The 17,181-nt window shown below is 49.7% G+C and overlaps 1 protein-coding gene across 3 annotated transcripts in view; it reads left to right on the top strand.

Annotated features, from left to right (window-relative positions):
• LOC122383154 (high affinity cAMP-specific and IBMX-insensitive 3',5'-cyclic phosphodiesterase 8A-like) overlaps positions 1-17,181 on the top strand; it is a 74,453-nt gene that overhangs the window by 5,799 nt on the left and 51,473 nt on the right. The window contains exon 1 of one of the 3 annotated variants that reach the window (XM_043369317.1): positions 8,923-9,191. The exons of the other annotated variants lie outside the window; for them this stretch is intronic. The gene's annotated coding sequence lies outside the window, so the exon portion shown is untranslated. Of the gene's footprint in view, positions 1-8,922; positions 9,192-17,181 lie in introns of those variants that run through there. 3 annotated transcript variants of the gene reach the window in all.

The following is a 17,181-nucleotide window of genomic DNA, read 5'->3' as shown; positions in this document are numbered from 1 at the left end:
TATTTATTATGCGTTATCCCTAACAACTTATAAGTCTATTACATATTTTTCTTCATACTGTACTGTACTAAAAGACTTCTTGTCGGTGGCTTTCCCAGGATTGATAGGTAAATCCATTGACCTCCATAATAGCCTAATAATCCTATTGAATCGCTAACATCTGAAAGCATCGGAGAATCCAGCTTTTCAAGTCACAAGAGCATCAAAGTTGTGTTTTCTGGTAAGTTTCGTCTACCTTTAACCTCTCCATCGATCCTCAAATGCGTCGACATCTACTGATGCGCTCCGCCCACGCCCCACAGTGCGCAGCATTCCCGTCACCTCCCGGCCCTGCGACCGACGGCGTCCCGTGTTGACCTGCGCGGTATTGCCTCCACAGTCGCCACCGCCCCGGGCTGCAATCGGTGCTGCTGACTGCCCCCTCCCCCCCCCCCACACACCGAGCCCCCTCAGCCCCCGCGGTGAAGGACGTTCGGTACAGGTGTAGAGATGCTGTGACCCTGAAGTCGGGGCTCACGAATGGGCATGTCATTGTGCGTGGATCGTTAGCGTAGAGGGTTTCAGAAACGATATGGGACCGCACGAGTGGCACGGTCGAGTGTGGTGAGGAGTGCGGCCGAGCGACCCTCTCCTGCAGCTGTTATCCAGCTGGGTTGCACGTGCTCAATATATCGGCGGCCAAGGTCGTTTCTCGGACCTGCACGACGGAATGCGGTACTCGAGACAGCTGTGTCATTGATTTGAGCAGATTGGATGCCATTACGTCTTCATCCGGACGGATACGAGTATCCGCCAGGTCGCGTCTGAGTTCTAGCAGGTCCTTCTCTATTGTCATTATTTCATGATATGGGATAAACAACGTGTTTGTGCAGTTGGGTACAGTTGCGTAATTGCTTGCGCTTTGAAGCAGTGCCGCACAACATGGACATAAAATTCACGAAGCCATAGAATATTTGAATGTTGTCTGAATGCAATGAATGTTAAATGTTCAACCGTTAAAAACTGCACAGCCTACCAAATACGGGCTGTGTGCCTCTGGACGCAAGTAGTTTGCTACCAAGGGAAATACCTTGGAATTGTGTGGATTTATAAGGCTACATTTGAACACCGCTAACCATGATCCACGATTTTCCAAAACTATTCGAGTAATAAGCAGAATGCATATTTAATATTTTTGTTTCGAGGTTCCGTTCACGCTTGTAGCAAGTATAAACGCTCCTAGGCTCTGCACTGGAAGGAACGATGGATGAAGACGATGTGTGGCAGTGGACGAGGACCCTGGACCGCGGTCAGGCGGTAGAGCTGCACGGACTGGGGACGAGGGGTCACTAAGAAGGGGTCGATGGGAGTGTGGGTTGGACAGGAGGGATACACTGAGAGGACCGGAAGTCAGGTAGAGAGCGGTGATTGCAGCCTGTGCCCGAAGCGATATGTAACCACAAAGTGATGAAACGTATTTTCATCGGGTGTGCTATATGTTTCAGAGCGTCGAAACGCGGTTCCATGGGTCGTGGACATCCTATAAGAGAGCGGTGAAATGTGGTTTCATTGGTCGTGCAGATATCTTACAGAGTGAGGAAACTGGAAACGCAGTTATATCGGCTGAGGACATCCTTCAGACCTCGGTGATACGCAGTTTCACCTTTTCCGTGCTTCCATCCTCAGGATACAGAAATCCTTCTCCTCCACGCCGCAACCTCCCTCCGGGCTGGACAGGCAACTTTATCTCATGCGGGCTGCTCCCTTGGAGCGGCACCGCTGCTCCCGAGGGAGCGCACCCCGTAGCCGGGTGCAGTGAGTGCCTTGGGGCTGGGTGGCCTGTCCTCTGGACGGGTTCAGCCCCGGCGACTCACTAGGGTGCCTGCCCAGACCAATGTCTCCCCCTAATTCCTATCATCCTTCCGGCTCTGCAATGGTCTTGTCAGACCGAGAGGGCCTAACCCAACAAAACAAAACAAAACAAAAAGATACGCAGTTCCATCGGCTGCGCGGCAGGTGACGCTACGGACGGGCGGCCGTTTCCACAGGCAACAGAGGGCGCCTCGCCAAGTCCCCGAGACCGACCGACAGCTTCACAGCTAATTTCAGGGCCTGCATTGTTTTACCGCGTCACCGTGGTGTGAGCTATGACCTAACAGCGACCTGGCATTGTAAACTTCCATGACGCATACACTAAACATCCTCAGAAGGCGTGTTGAGATTTACTGGACGGCCGCGGGTCATCGCCTCCGTGAGATCGTGCATGTTTGATTCGTAGCGTTGTGGACGAATGGAAGGGTGTGTCTTATCCCAATGGTTCAAAGAAGACCTGTCAGTCGTCGGAAGATGAAGGAATGATCCCGGCGTACTCCCAACGCTGTTGTCATAGAGGCACGTCTTATTTATTTATTGACACGGAAAAGGAGCAACAGGGAACTATGAAAATATATTTTCCAAAGCATTAGCTAATAGTTCCAACGCTAACGAGGCTGAAATTTTAAGGTATGTTGCTAGGTGCTTGCAACACCTTTTCCGGGACGGCATTACATCCGTAGAATGAAGATGTCTTGCTGTCTTGCTTTCATATTTAATGCCTGACACCAAGTTATTTAACTTTCAGTTTACTTGTGCATTTAAATCTGACAATGTTTTATGCCTAAACAATAAGGAAACATACTATGGTAGCGTGGCTGGCCTCTCCTTTCATCCCGTCGACGGAGGCTGCAGGGCTCAGAGGCACCCGAGACGGCACTGTGAGCCCTGCGCGGCGCCTTGTTACTCGTCGCCTGCCGGTCGCTCGATGGGCCTGTTTGTCGCTTCATTAGACGGCAGGCGGCTGCCGCCCCCGCCCCCGCCCCCGCCCCCGCCCGGCAGCGCCGCTCCAGTCGCCCACGTACCCAGCCGGTCGTCTCGCGAACAAACACCACTGTCGGAGCCCGCTCATTTGGCTGACTTAAACTCGTCTGCGATTTAAATAATGCCAAACTAACAAGATTTCCCCACAACCCGTTTGGTGTTTTCAATTAGCTACCGGTTACACGAATCTTTTTCGTTATTGCTAGGTAAAAATTCCGCTCGCCTTGCCAGCGTGGAGACACTACAGATGATAGACATATATCAAGATCAGCTGGCCGAGATGTACTTCAAACCGAGGCAGTACCCTTCAAACATTCAGCCTCTCGAAACTCCTTCCTTATCTCAAGCATCAATCCTTCAGCGGTGATATCAGGCTTAGACAAGTTATGCTTTCAAGCAGGGAGCACTTGCCTTTGCCTTATAGTCTCAAGTGAAATGATGGTCACGTTCACATACGTACCTCTCTTCAACCGACAACGGTCTTTTTGTTTCTTTTTTAATCTTTACACGAAAAGCCCCAAATTTCTGTTCGCTTGCAATGCATATGTAGGTACTAGCATGTCAAACGAAAACATCGGCAGTCCCTAAAGTCTTCTCCCATAAGTAACAGCTTTAAACGTACTTCAATTAGAAAAATCGTATAATTTAAGTCTTCATGGTTGTTGTTGTTGGGTTAGGTCGCGTAGCCGCGAGGCTCAAGCGTCCAACAAGCCTTCATATAGGAAGTACTCATAGGAAAGGTCCTCCAGTCTTATAATTATTCTGCTAAGTTTCAATTTGATTGATAAAGTTAAAGTAAAACTAACTTATTTTTTAAGGGAAAGTTTGAATTTACTTTCCATAGCAAGGTATGACGAGGAAAAAATTGAGAATATCCTATATTTTCTGGCTAATGTCACTTTTTGATGTTTTTCGGGAGAGAAGATATGTGTCCGCATTCGCATTTGGCAGTCCATAGCGTCCAAGATATTCATTATTTTACGTTACGGAATTTACCAATTTAATAGCTACTCACAAGACTGGAAAGGGTTTTGTAACTTATTCATTTTGACGCGTTTTTATTTTTTATATATGAGCCATGAACAGCTTATACGATCCAAATATGAATAATTTATGCCTTATGGTATAGTAGGTAAACACTATACACAATGTGCATCCAATTTTTTTTTTTTAGAAAACAGCAAAGAGACTGAAGTGCTCTGAAGCTGCAGGTACCTACTGAATAATTTGAACCAGTGGCTGCAGCATAAAAGGGATTTATTGTTTTTGATCACATGTCAACATCGCCTTGTCTACCAGCATATTTACGTCTGGACAACGAGTTGCGGGGAAAAGTGCTGATTGTGTTGCAGATTTAGGAGCCGGTGATTAGGCTGGATTTTTGGGTTACTTTTTTGTTCCGATTCATGTATTTCATAGTGTTTGGCTTTTGAATATTTTAGTTCTTTCAGATAAATATTACTTGCCTTACAACTTTTGTAAAAACGTTTCATTTTTTATAAGCCGACCTTCAGAGTCCTAAAAATACATCAGCACTACAATCATTGTAAACAAACAAATGGAGGCGGAGCACCACTTGGCTCTGTTCCAAGGCGCTTTTTAAGTTTATCTGGTGGTTTCCGTACTCTTGTACGTCGTTTTGTTGGATGTTTTGGATCCCTTAAGATTGACTTATATCATATTTAAGAAGCATGTGACTGAAAACAATCCGAAGTATCCAGGAGGCTGACAGAGGTCCTGACTCCTGAGCAATATCAATATCAAGTTGTACTTATGAATAAGTTATGAAATTTTGGTTGATAAACGCAAGTTGATCGGGCTCATATATCAGCAAAAAAAAGTAAAATTAAAAGAGCTTATTGGCCAAAAACAAGCTATAATATTGCAGATCTTGGAGCAATACTGAAGAGCACGCTGAGCAGGATCATGCCAGAAACAGAAAACGTTGACTGATGGGCACATATTGATTTATTGGTATGAATATTGAATGATAACTTACAACAGCAATATAAATTAGTCTATCAAGTTAAAAATCTAGAATGAATGGACTTTGGCAGCTTTACTATGCTTAGATGCTATGCAGATTGTAATGTGCATCAGGTACTCAGTGTCTGGCAAATGAAACATGCGATCATTCCATTGCTACTGCAACTGGAGGACAAAGCTTGGATCACTAAATCCACTTAATGTTGATTTTGATGTCAATCATTACTGTATTTCTTGAAAAAGGATTGTTATAAAATTGTCAATGTGACAATTTCCATGCAACTACGTGATCATATGATGTGTTCATAGTCATTCATGATATTGATTCATGATTGTTGGTCCAATATACAATGGTAAAGCTCTCAGTCTCAGCGTTTCTTCCTGTGGATGGCCAGCAGTGACTCAGAGCTTAGAAGTATTAGTTTTCTTCACAGGGCTGGGATAAAAAGTACTGAGAGTAATCTTCCACCAAGGAACTCTACTTTGAGTTTTGACATGGTATGAGATGTAGGCACAAGTAGGTAGGTGCTTAGTTCCTATAGTCTGCGGTTGTGTAGGTTTAGTCGGGTTAGCTTAGATTAGGTTATGTTAGTTTTTTAATTTGCCGAGTGTCCATAAAAATGTGACCTGAGCAATGAGCATACCTGAATAACCTGACAGCTGACCTAACCTCAATTGTCACACATATTTGCAGCCTACCCAAGAGTCAAGACCTGCATAGCAGTAGCACCCAGTTATAGGTAGGTACTCACTACTCACCCTAACTCAATCTTACCTGCTAACCTTCAACTTGCCTATAGTTAGCTCACCTTGCCAAGCTGCATCCAGGGAAACAGTCAACTGAGGAACTGGCTCATTGGGTGGCTGGTGTGACTGTGTGAGTCTGTGGCTGTGCATTTACAGTGTTTCTTCTCTGAAGCTGCTCTGCACTGCTGTATGTCATGTTAGATGCTCAGAAAATGTGGGAAATGATTACTAAGCTACTTTAGTGCTTTGTTAATGCTCGAGACATGAACAAGTACAGATCCTGCAGGGTACAGCTATGAGTTAGGTGCTAGGTGACTGGTGAGTATGTTATGTGAATGTGCTGTTCCCTGTTTGACCATAGTAAGTATACAAACAAGCACAGGGTCACAGTTATATTCAATCTCCACATAAACATACAACAAAAACGGCCATATAGCCTAACTCCGGTCTCCGAATACACCACAGATAACTTAAGCCTTTGCAGGCACAAAAATGTTTTGATCAACAGAACAGGTATACAATATATCCTCTGTCCTTGCCGGATCTTGCTGCCAAGTTGAGGTACGATGACTGAACTTCAGGATTGATCCTTTTCTCAGCCACTGCTTATATACGAGAAAGACCAAATGCTTGTTTGTTTTGATTTACAGGACATGTAGGTATACAATATATCCTCTGTCCTTGGGGGATCTTGCCGCCAAGTTGAGGTACGATGACTGAACTTCAGGATTTATCAACCTTTTCTTAGCCACTGCTGAGAAAGACCAAATGCTTGTTTGTAAACTGCGTTGAAAATTTAATGATCCACCTTCAATTCTGACATGAAGGCACAAATGAAATAGTTCCCTCTCCTTTTGGAATACACAAAGTAAAATATTTAATAAAAGTGGATGGACAAGAGCAATTAGCATAGCCTCCCATCAATCAAGTTAACTTCTGGCACTGATGAATAAGAATTACACTGACGCTTATTCGCACTGAACTCTATAATGTGGAATGCGCATCGGCCGCCAAATGGTGTCCAACGGTGCCGCCATGTTGCGCAGACCAGAAAGCGGCCGCCGCCTGTGCTGGGGAATAGGGAATTCGGGACCTCGATTTACGTTTGCGGTCGCTGCATCCGTTACGCTCAAGCTATGTGGACACGGAACCCGGCATCTTACGCAGAATTGAGTGGAGAACAAGATGAAATCCTAAAAAATCATCAGCTATAAGGAACTAATACGTTAAACCCTTATAAGTCAATGGGGAAATATGAAAATTGTTATTTTGGCGCCGAGAATGATCTGAAACTATCTCAAGCATATAAAATCATGATTTCATGCACTCTTTGCAAGGTTCTATGCTTCATATTTGCATTGTTGCCCTTGCGTGACGTCATTCGTGACGTCACAAGGGTCACCATTTTTCTTCAATAACTCCCGATCAAATTGAGCTAGCGAGTCGAGAAAGCCACCAATGGACTCAGGAAGACCTGCCGAATCGAATGATATGCGACATGACCTCTTTCGACCAACTTCGTGACCTGGGGGTGCTGACCTGACCTTGACCTGAGGTCAACACCCTAAGTTGACCTGACCCGAACAAAAAGTATATCACTCGATGCGCCTGAGCTAGCTGAACACGATGATGCCAAAATCGCGGCTCTACGGCCATTTTTGGCGAAGTTATTTACCAAAAACCGAACCCGTGCCTTAGATCACTTGACCTGACCTCAGAGGTCACCGGTTGACCTGAGACCCTTACACCGGGTTCCTACCAGTCACTCTGCATTATACTTTGCCGCATACGACCACTTTACCGCTTAATTCAAGTTTAATTAGCGGTGCATTAGCGAGGTGGGTTCAATCAACCCCCTCGGCCGGGGCAAATGTAGGTCAGGCGAGTGAATTTGAGGAATTCTGAAGATACGATCGTGTTCCCCACTCAATTCTGCGTAAGATGCCGGGTTCCGTATCTACGTAACTTGAACGTAACGGATACGGCGGCCGCAAACGTAAATCGAGGTCCCGAATTCCCTATTCCTCAACACAGGCGGCAGCCGGTTTCTGGTCTGCGCAATATGGCCGCCACCGTTAGACACTACGGCCAATAGGGTTGAAGCGGCATTGCTCCCCTGTGCTTATTCGTTTCATATTTTGTAACAAACGCGCTAAAACTGCAATATAACAGCACTATATGCTTCTTGACAAAATGCAAAAGTAGTAAAAATTTAGCCCTGATGACATTCATTCTTGATGGAAACGTAATGTCAAAATATTTTGTAGTAACTTTTTAATTCCGGCCGAAAACAGTGCACGGTTTCAAAAAGAATCATTCCAATGACGGTCCATTCTTGCGGTCCTGAAATCGCCACTATTTCCGGCCTCTCCAACGCAACTCGTTGTCCAGACGTAAATATGCTGTCTACCATTGAATCAACCGAAATCTGACGACCTTTATAAGTTCTCGGATCTGCATGGGCCTGGATTAGGAAGCCTCCTCCGTTCCGGAAAGCCGTGTCCCGCTATCTGAGATGAGGGCCGCCGCCAGGAGCGGCGGAGGCTGCCGTGCCCAGTTCACAGCGTGTCGGCGAATACCTCGAAAGGCCGTCTGGGCCCGGCCGGATGATCTGGGATGTGTCATGATACCGGCCGCCGCGCGGCCCGCTGTCATGTATGATGCAACGGCTCTACGGTGCTTCTAACGCCTCGCAAAATGGCTCATGGTGGGAGTGATTTAGGGGTTGTTCGTCTACAAGCTGTGCTTAGTAGTACAACAATATTCTGATACTGGTCGAATAGACTGTGGTTGATATCTCCGGGACGTCGGCGTGTTGGCGGAAAGGTCAGCGGCGGCGGCGGCTGGGAGTGCCCGATCAGCTGGCTGGTCGGGCCGGCCCGGTCCGGGCGGGTGCCGCCGCTCCATATGGGCCGCGCTCGGCGGCGGCCCATTGACTGGGCGGCGGACGGGCCACTCCCTGCGGCCGGCGACCGAGCGGCGCCGTCACGGCACCCGTCTGCCTGCACCGGCCGCTGCACCGACTGCGCCCAGTGTGCACCGTGCAGCGCGCCGAGAGCGGCACGAGGCGCGGCCGCCGCCACCTCCCGAGAGCCACCTATTGACGTCACGGCACACCGAGCCGCCGCCGGCGCCGATATTAAAGCGCCGGCCTCTGGGGAGCTGCGAGCGATCTCTGCAGTGCCGGTGGCCGGCCCCTGGCAACAGGCGTTCGGCGCGCGGCACCGGCAGCCGGCGGCGCTCCCCGAGCCCGCTCTCCCGCCGCCGCCGACGGCAGCCGAGCGGCGGCGGGGTGCGCCGGCGCGCCGCCGCCCGTGACGTCACCTGGCCAGCGTGGAATGTCGTCTGACGAGTCGTCCTGCGCGGCGCTCATCAGTCGTATAATCGGCGCGGCGGCGGCAGTCTGCGGCGCGGCGGCGCACCAGGCATCGCACGCCGGCCGGCGCCACGCGCGGCAGGTGTCCAGTGAGTGCGCGAGGCGCGAGCGAGAGAGCCGGCGGCGGCGGCGGCGGTCAGTCGGTGCTCGCGTGCGCTCGGCGGTGACGGTGTCTCCGGCAGAGGGCACGGCCCCGGCGGCCGCCAGGCGCCTCAACACCGGACTGCTTCTCTCTACGGGTTTTCAGGTGCGAATCGGCCCCGCGCGGGACACCGTGGGTCAGCTCGAGCTCGGCTCGTGGGCTGGGTGGGATTGTAATGTATAACACTGTGTTAGGTCGCAGAGGACTGCGGCTGTCCGGCAGTGCGGGACAGCCGCGGTGGCGCTGGTAGTGCGCCTGCCCTGCTGACTGACGCACCCATCAAACAGATTTTAGGACTAAAGTACGTATCGCTAAAGTACGTAGGACAAAAGTACGTATGCAAATGTTCGTACGCAAATATACGTAGGCGCTAAAGTTCGTATGCCAAAAGTACGTACGCAAATGTTCGTACGTAAAAGTACGTATGCAAAAGTACGTAGTGCATAAAGTACGTATGTCAAAAGTACGTACGCAAATGTTCGTACGCAAAAGTACGTATGAAAAAGTACGTAGTGCATAAAGTACGTATGCCAAAAGTACGTACGCAAATGTTCGTACGCAAAAGTACGTATGCAAAAGTACGTAGTGTAAAAAGTACGTATGCCAAAAGCACGTACGCAAATGTTCGTACGCAAAAGTTCGTATGCAAAAGTACGTAGTGTATAAAGTACGTATGCCAAAAGTACGTACGCAAATGTTCGTACGCAAAAGTACGTTTGCAAAAGTACGTAGTGTATAAAGTACGTATGCCAAAAGTACGTACGCAAATGTTCGTACGCAAAAGTTCGTATGAAAAAGTACGTAGTGTAAAAAATACGTATGCCAAAAGTACGTACGGTTCGTATGCCAAAGTACGTAGTGTATACATAAGTACGTGTGCTAGAAGTAGGGTATAGTAGTGTAAGTTGAGCCACTTTTTCTTTATTGCTGCCCTGTTGCCATACTATAGGGAACTCATGATAAATTCATATAGGTACCAAATAATATAGCTTTGTTCCTTTCGCCCATTTACTCATCGAGAAATTTTGCTATGCCTTGTAATAAATGCTTATTAAATAAAGAATAAGAAAGGTATTACACATTGATCAACTTACCCCATGGGTGGGGTACGTACTTTATACCCTACGTACATTTGCTATACGTACTTTTGTCCGTGACGTACTTGGTCCACACGTAGGGTAGACCGGGGCAAGTCGCCCCGCCGAGGTAAAACGCCTGGCGGCCTCACCGATATCTCTCGGAACTGACAGGGTTCTGGGGAAAGGTGCACTATATGATCATTATATGAGCTGGAAAGAAATTGTGATAACTCTCTAGGGAGATATAGCCAAAAATGTGTTTTTTTTTAGTGATTTTTATGTTTGGTCATCTGATTATGCATCCTCGCGTTCTTTCGTAGTCCACATCAGGTTAACGACTTTTATGTATTTTGAACAACTATTGTCTAACGATTATAATGCCGGGTTGGTTCGTGTTAAATTATGTCTTGCTGGAGCGCAAGGCGTTGTTCGCTGACCGAACTACATGATGGGGGTAAAACGCCCCAGTAGGTCGCGGGGCAAAAAGCCCCATGGGGCGTTTTACCTCATGTGTTGTTCGGACTACCCACTTCCTAATGTTCGGTAGCTGGCGAATAGCAAGTTTCTATGCATTTATATGTATTTTTCTCAGCAACTGTATGGCAAAGGAAGTGTATTGTTAACTGATTTGCATTGCAATAATTTATTATTTGGCCTTATGAGGCACGTGAAAAACCTGCTCATACAATAGTGTCATAGCTGAACACCTGATAGGATGGAAGGTGCTAACTTCAGTGCCGTGCCTCCAGCGGTCTGACGGATCTCTCATATAAGATTTAGCCAACTACCATGTTTAATCTTTAAGCTAGACTCTAGAGTATGGGGCTTCTTGCCTCAGGCCGTGGGGCGTTTTGCCCTGGGGTTGGGGCAAAATGTCCCATTTGCAGTTGCTTCACAAATCACTTCCTAGCTGGGAGTCCGATCATAAGTGAATGAATTTGAGGGGTGGAATTTAAAGTAAAATGTCCAAAGAACACATTGAGCACAAATTTGGCCTTCCAGGTGATGTAGCACAAAATTTAGGTAGGCCTGGTAGGCCTATGTAGCAAAATAGATTATCTGGGGCGTCTTGCCCAAGGTCTTTACCTTGCGTCTTTATCCTTCATTATACCCTACGTACATTTGCTATATGTACTTTTGTACGTGACGTACTTTTGTCCATACGTTTACGTACTTTATACCCTTACGTACTTCTGCCATACGTACTTTTGTCCGTGACGTACTTTTGTCCATACGTACTTTTTACCCTACGTACATTAGCTATACGTACTTTTGTCCGTGACGTACTTTTGTCCATACGTACTTTATACCCTACGTACTTCAGCGATACGTACTTTTGTCCCTGACGTACTTTTGTCCATACGTACTTTTTACCCTACGTACATTAGCTATACGTACTTTTGTCCCTGACGTACTTTTGTCCATACGTACTTTATACTGTACGTACTTCTGCGATACGTACTTTTGTCCCTGACGTACTTTTGTCCATAAGTACTTTATACTGTACGTACTTCTGCGATACGTACTTTTGTCCCTGACGTACTTTTGTCCATACGTACTTTATACTGTACGTACTTCTGCGATACGTACTTTAATCCTACGTACTTTTGCTTACGTACTTTTGTCCTACGTACTTTAGCGATGCGTACTTTTGTCCGTAACCCCATCAAAATGGACCTACCCTAGTATCGTGTCCCTCCCGTCCCATGCCCCGCCCAGAATCTGCCCAAAACGGGTGGCCCCGCCTCCTAAAATGGCCGCCTGTCCCCTGCCCAACGAACGAGGGGCTGGGCTGGCTCATATGCGGGACTGGCGCCACTTCTGTTCGGTTTCAGCCTCCAGTTTGACACGTTGTAGTGACGCACCCATCCCGCGCCTTGGCCAGGTCAGCTGACTTACGACCCGAATGCGAAAAAGCCGCCTCTGTTTTCTCCCTTCCACCTGTTGCTGTCGTTAAAGGCTTCACTAAGTGTCACAGCGGCTTTGAGATTGTGTCTTTTGGCGACCCCGTGCCGTTAGTTGACCCTTCTTCACTTCACCCTGCGCCGATTGGTGTCTCGAGGTGCAGCCTCCGTCGTCTAGGCTTGTCCAGAGACGGCCGGAGCTGCTCCGGTCACCACGGCGCCACGGCGGCCCTGCCTGGATACGGGGCGTGGGTCGCACTGGGCGGAGTTGAACCCTGCTGACTGTGCTCGGTCGTGCTCTGGGCCGTGCTCTGGGCGTGCTCGCTGATCGTCATGCCAGGCACGTGCGTCCATCTCGGGAGCCGCGTGGTGGCGGGCGGCGCGCCTCCGCTCGACCGGCGCCGCGCCGACGGCCGTGACCCGCTTCCGAACTGAGTGCCGCCGCGGTGTCAGCCGAGCCCGGAGAGACTGTCGACGTCAGCCGTCCGTCCGTCAAGTGTCCGTCCGAACTCGAGACGGGGCCGACGGCCGGCACGCTGTTACGGCGCGGATGCGTGGGCGGTCCGGCAGCGGGAGGGAGCGGTCGCCGCCGGGCGCGGTAGGCGTGGCCAAGGTCAGTTATCATTGCGGCCGCCGGGAGCCCCCACCTGGCTGTCATCTGCGGCGGTCCGGGCGGCGGCCCGGCGGCGGGTCGCCGTGTCCGCCGCAGCAGAGGTCATCGCTCGGCCCGTTCGACCGGTTGGTGACCGCCCACCCACTCGCGGCTCAGCCCGTCTCAACTCCTCAGCTGAGCCGCCTGAGCCGTGCTCCCGCCCCGGCCGCAGCCCGATGTGGCGCCCGTCGGCGTCCCAAACCTCGTCCGCGCTTACCGGGAGCTATCCACCCATGCGGGGAGACAGCTCCCTTCACGAATACTTAGGTCACCAGACTCAACACACTCTCTCCTCACACTCGTCGCCATACACCAGGATCCACTGGGCCGTGTGCTCGCACTCTGACCCGACCAGTGACCTAAGAGCACCTCGCCGACGCTCTGGCCGGCTCTACATCACCCCGGGGACACATTTGCCCGAGCCGGAGATGCATGCGCTCGCGCGCTGACATTGGACGCGGCCAGATTGTTCCGCTTGCCTTGATGGACTGTGCTTGGATAGCGCGAATTTCAGCACACCAGAGCTTCATCCTGCGACTTTATTCAATTTCCATTGACTTGTTTATTTCTTATAATAAGTACGTTTATTTTGGTAAAACTCAAAGCATGACAAAGCATTTACTACTCGTTTATTTTGTTCTATTGATTTAATACCTAAATGAATTTGGAACGGTTGGAAAGGCAACGAAAGATAAAATATTCAAGGTCTGATTGAAAGTTGTTTGCAATCCACCCTGTTCGTATTGTACGTCATATATGACAACTGAACAGCGCCACGTCATCCAAGAACAGTTCTGAGTTCCCTGTCTCAGTCTGCACGAATGAGATCAGCCCAAATGAATCGTGCGTTGAAGCGCTTATCTAAAAATAGACAAACTTAGTTAAACGTCTTAACTCTAAAGATTATATTATCTATGTTTGAGAAGGGACTTGATCGTGCTGTCATTCTGAGTGGATTTCATCTTATTTCAGGATTAATGCCACAGATGGGTGTTATCTTTCCTCTTGCACTGCGAGAAGGTGTGAGAACCCGAGCTGGTTTCTCCGTCTTGGTTCATCTCACTACGAGGAATACTCACGCCTTGCTCGATATCTCAAGGGTTTTACTCCCAGGCCTCCCAAGGCCTGATTGCATCACTCTCGTTCAATAGACTTTGCACCCAACGTTCCACATTCACAGGAAAGGAAGGTGAATAAGTTTTTGGAAAGGTTGGCTGAACGACGTACCTACCTAGTTCAAAACCATTGCATAAAAGGTAAAAACAAGTCGTTACTGCAGTCTAGAGTAAGGAAAAAGATATGATGGTAAACGAAAATACATAATTGACTAGGTATTTACGAAAAGGATGCGGCTGATCTGTTCTCTTTTTGTTTTTGAAAACCTATAAAAATGCTGGTTTCTGTCGCCATTTATCAACAATTCGCTTAGAAAGGTAGTTTTTAGTTGCGTTTCCTCATTACATATCAGGATCTGAATTTATTCAGGAGTCATGCCTGAAAACATATGTTAATCGTGGAGCTTTGAAATTGAAATACCTACCTATGAGCGTTTTACTCTGACCACATTTTCTTTCGTTCCCGCCCCACCATTTTTAACTACCTTTATAAAGATAATTGCAATCTTCAAAAGCTAGGGACATAAATTTATCGTATTTTCGCCTGCTATTGGTCACCGAGGACCCTGGTGTAAAAAGAGAGTATAGAAAAGGCTCACCGAAAACACCATAACAAGACAAGACATCCTCGCTGGACCTTTTATAGGTCGTCCACCAACACTTGCGACAAAAGCGTCGGCTTTTGGCCGCGTTCATCCCTCCCCCACCAAAACGCGCCGAGAGTCTGAGCTGGCGAGTGCGATAAGCCCGATCAGCCGACTCCGAGAGGCGAGGCGACACTTGAGGCCGCCGCCGGTACCAATGGCCACTCGAAGGCTGCCCGAGCCGGCCGACGGTGGCCCGAGTCGGCCGGTGGGGTCGCCATCCCCAGCTGAGTGTGGTCTCAGATGGCCAGGTGGTCGTGGTGCTATGCTTCACTGATTCTCAGCCTTCATGAATGCACCGCATATCTCAGGCAGCTTTTGCCAAATTGTCAGGGAACTCGGATTTATTTTTCAATAGAAAAACACAATTCTAAAGAATAGTGTTTTAACTATTGACAACAAACCTTCGGTTATGTAGCCGAGCAAACAAACGTTACAGCGCCTTGTCAACATGCTTCTGTCACCGTCACCACCTTTGGCGCTAGCACGGTCTCGTCATCAAAAGCACCGTCTTCCCATCTTTCTGCTAGATGCTTGAGCTCCTTTTTTTTGGGGGGGGGTTTCTATCCCTTGAAGTAGCTTGTATGTACTGTTCTGTGACGTCAGTGGTATCCCCATACCACATACACCCTTCCTTGTCCGTAGCAGGTTCATGTCTGTATTCGGAGTAGGAGGTCCTCTCCTGTCCTGTTCCTCCCTTGGCAGGGGTTCCCTCTCGGTGTTTTCCAGAGTGTCCTGTCCTGTCCTGCTCCACCCTCCGCTGGACTCCCCCTCACTGTTGTCCGAAGCGGAGTGTCCTGCTCGGCGCCGTACGGGGGCGGGAGCCGGGTCGCTCGGTGTCGGGCAGGTGACGATCGCTCCCAGGATGGTATCGGGCCGGCCCACCCAGCGGCTCGGCTCCAGCGGTGGTGGTGAGTCACCGGTGCAGGAGGGCAGGGTGGCTGAGAGGGACGGCTGCCTCAGTCGGCTGACGTACAGATGGACACCCCGACAGATGGACGGACAGATCCGGTACACGGCGACTGGGTGGAGGACGGCGTGTCGGAAGACTGCAGAACGCCGGGGCACTCGGCTTCCTGACTTATTTCCTAGTCTGATGTCGAGATAATTGGGAGAAACTTCAGAAGGACGTGTGAAGCGTTGATTAATTGAAGTCATGTGAGTGAAATGTGTCGTTGAAAGGCGATCGATGCCAATCAAAGGCGATGAAGAGTTGGAACTGCTTTGCCAAAAGTGCCAATGTTTGCTGATCTGACAGGGATGCGGATGATGAGCTGTGATGTAACATTACGATTTTCTTTCGGTACACCGCGGTCTTGACCCACTTTACCTCCACCTCCCTGAAAAGACATAGAAAGTTTTAAACAGGATCATCTTACAGCTTTTAAAGTACTCCAAACCCCAAGCAATTTGAGGTCCCTTACATGCTTAGATCATCAACTCTAATCCCAGTTCAACGCTTGGTTTGGGTTACATAATTGCTCGTACTCCCTCGTCACACCGATGTATCAGGTAGGGTCTGTGTAGGAGTCTATCTGACCAGGCACCTCCTGCCGCGGAGTTCTGGGAAGCCTCTCGTTACGATCCGGGTACAAATACCCCCTACCGCGTCTCTTCTCCGGCCGGTCATCTGACGAGTTCTGACGTCATAAAGGCCCTGAGGCGGTCGGGGTCGACACTCGGTCGCAGTTGGGGTCCCGATCGGTGGTCGCAGGTCGGACCTAGGTCGGCGCCTGGCGACGGGCATTGGTAGGTATAGGGTACAAAGGTATGCGAGGATGGTTTCAGGGAGTGTTCCCAGGGTTAAGAAGCCGCCTGCCTTTCCGGGATTGTCTTCGCTCGCGTCGCGAATTCTGTTCTCACAGCCACCCGCGACGGGTTCTGGGTCCATTTAGGGTCTTCGGTGACGGATCCTGGGCCCATGACGAGTCCTGGGTCCGTGATGGGTCCCTGGTCCGTGATTAGTCCTAGGTCCATGACTTGTGCCTTGGCGGTCGGTACGGCCCTGCGCCAGTGGACGTGTGAAGCGAACCATTAGCGACCATCCCGGTCGGCGTGGTGACTGGCGATATATCACCGATGGACGCTGGCTGGACCGCGTTGGAGACAAATCGGAGCGCTGTCTGGCACGAGGTGGCCGTGACGTGCAGAGGAGCCAGAGTCGCGTCATGTGGATGGTCCAGTGCTGCGTTATATATGTAGATGGACCAGTGCCATACCAGCATGTGGGTAACGTGTAGGTTCTTACTTCTTTGCTAGACTGATCAGTTGGTGGATTTTAGAGGGAATGATGTTGTATGCACCTAAACTTCGCGTCTTGTGAACAATCATCTGTATCGTGCAGACGTAGCTCCGTGCCGTGCGGACGCAGCGCCGTACCATGTGGACATAGCTCCGTGCCGTGCGGCCGGGCCAAGCCCTTCACCCGGCCGACCCTCCCGGTCGTGACACGTCCACCGATAGAGCTCAGCGGCCCGGCTCAGAGGGTCCCGCTGCGGCGCGGCGCGGCGTGCGAACCGTTCCCAGCACCACTATCTGTCGCCATCGGTCGTCTATCTGCCGCGGACGCTCTCACTCCTCCCTCCCTCTTTCTCCCTCCCTCTTTCTCCCTCCCTCTTTCTCCCTCCTCCCACTGCGGTGGTCGCTGCAGCTCTGCGAGTCTGTGGTCGTGTCGCCGCCGAGAGGCCTCTAACGGAGTAAA

This window comes from Amphibalanus amphitrite, unplaced genomic scaffold (genome assembly GCF_019059575.1).
Source record: "Amphibalanus amphitrite isolate SeventyFive unplaced genomic scaffold, NRLGWU_Aamphi_draft 000156F_arrow, whole genome shotgun sequence".
Classification (NCBI taxonomy): domain Eukaryota; kingdom Metazoa; phylum Arthropoda; class Thecostraca; order Balanomorpha; family Balanidae; genus Amphibalanus; species Amphibalanus amphitrite.
This window is presented reverse-complemented; position numbering and strand designations above follow the sequence as displayed.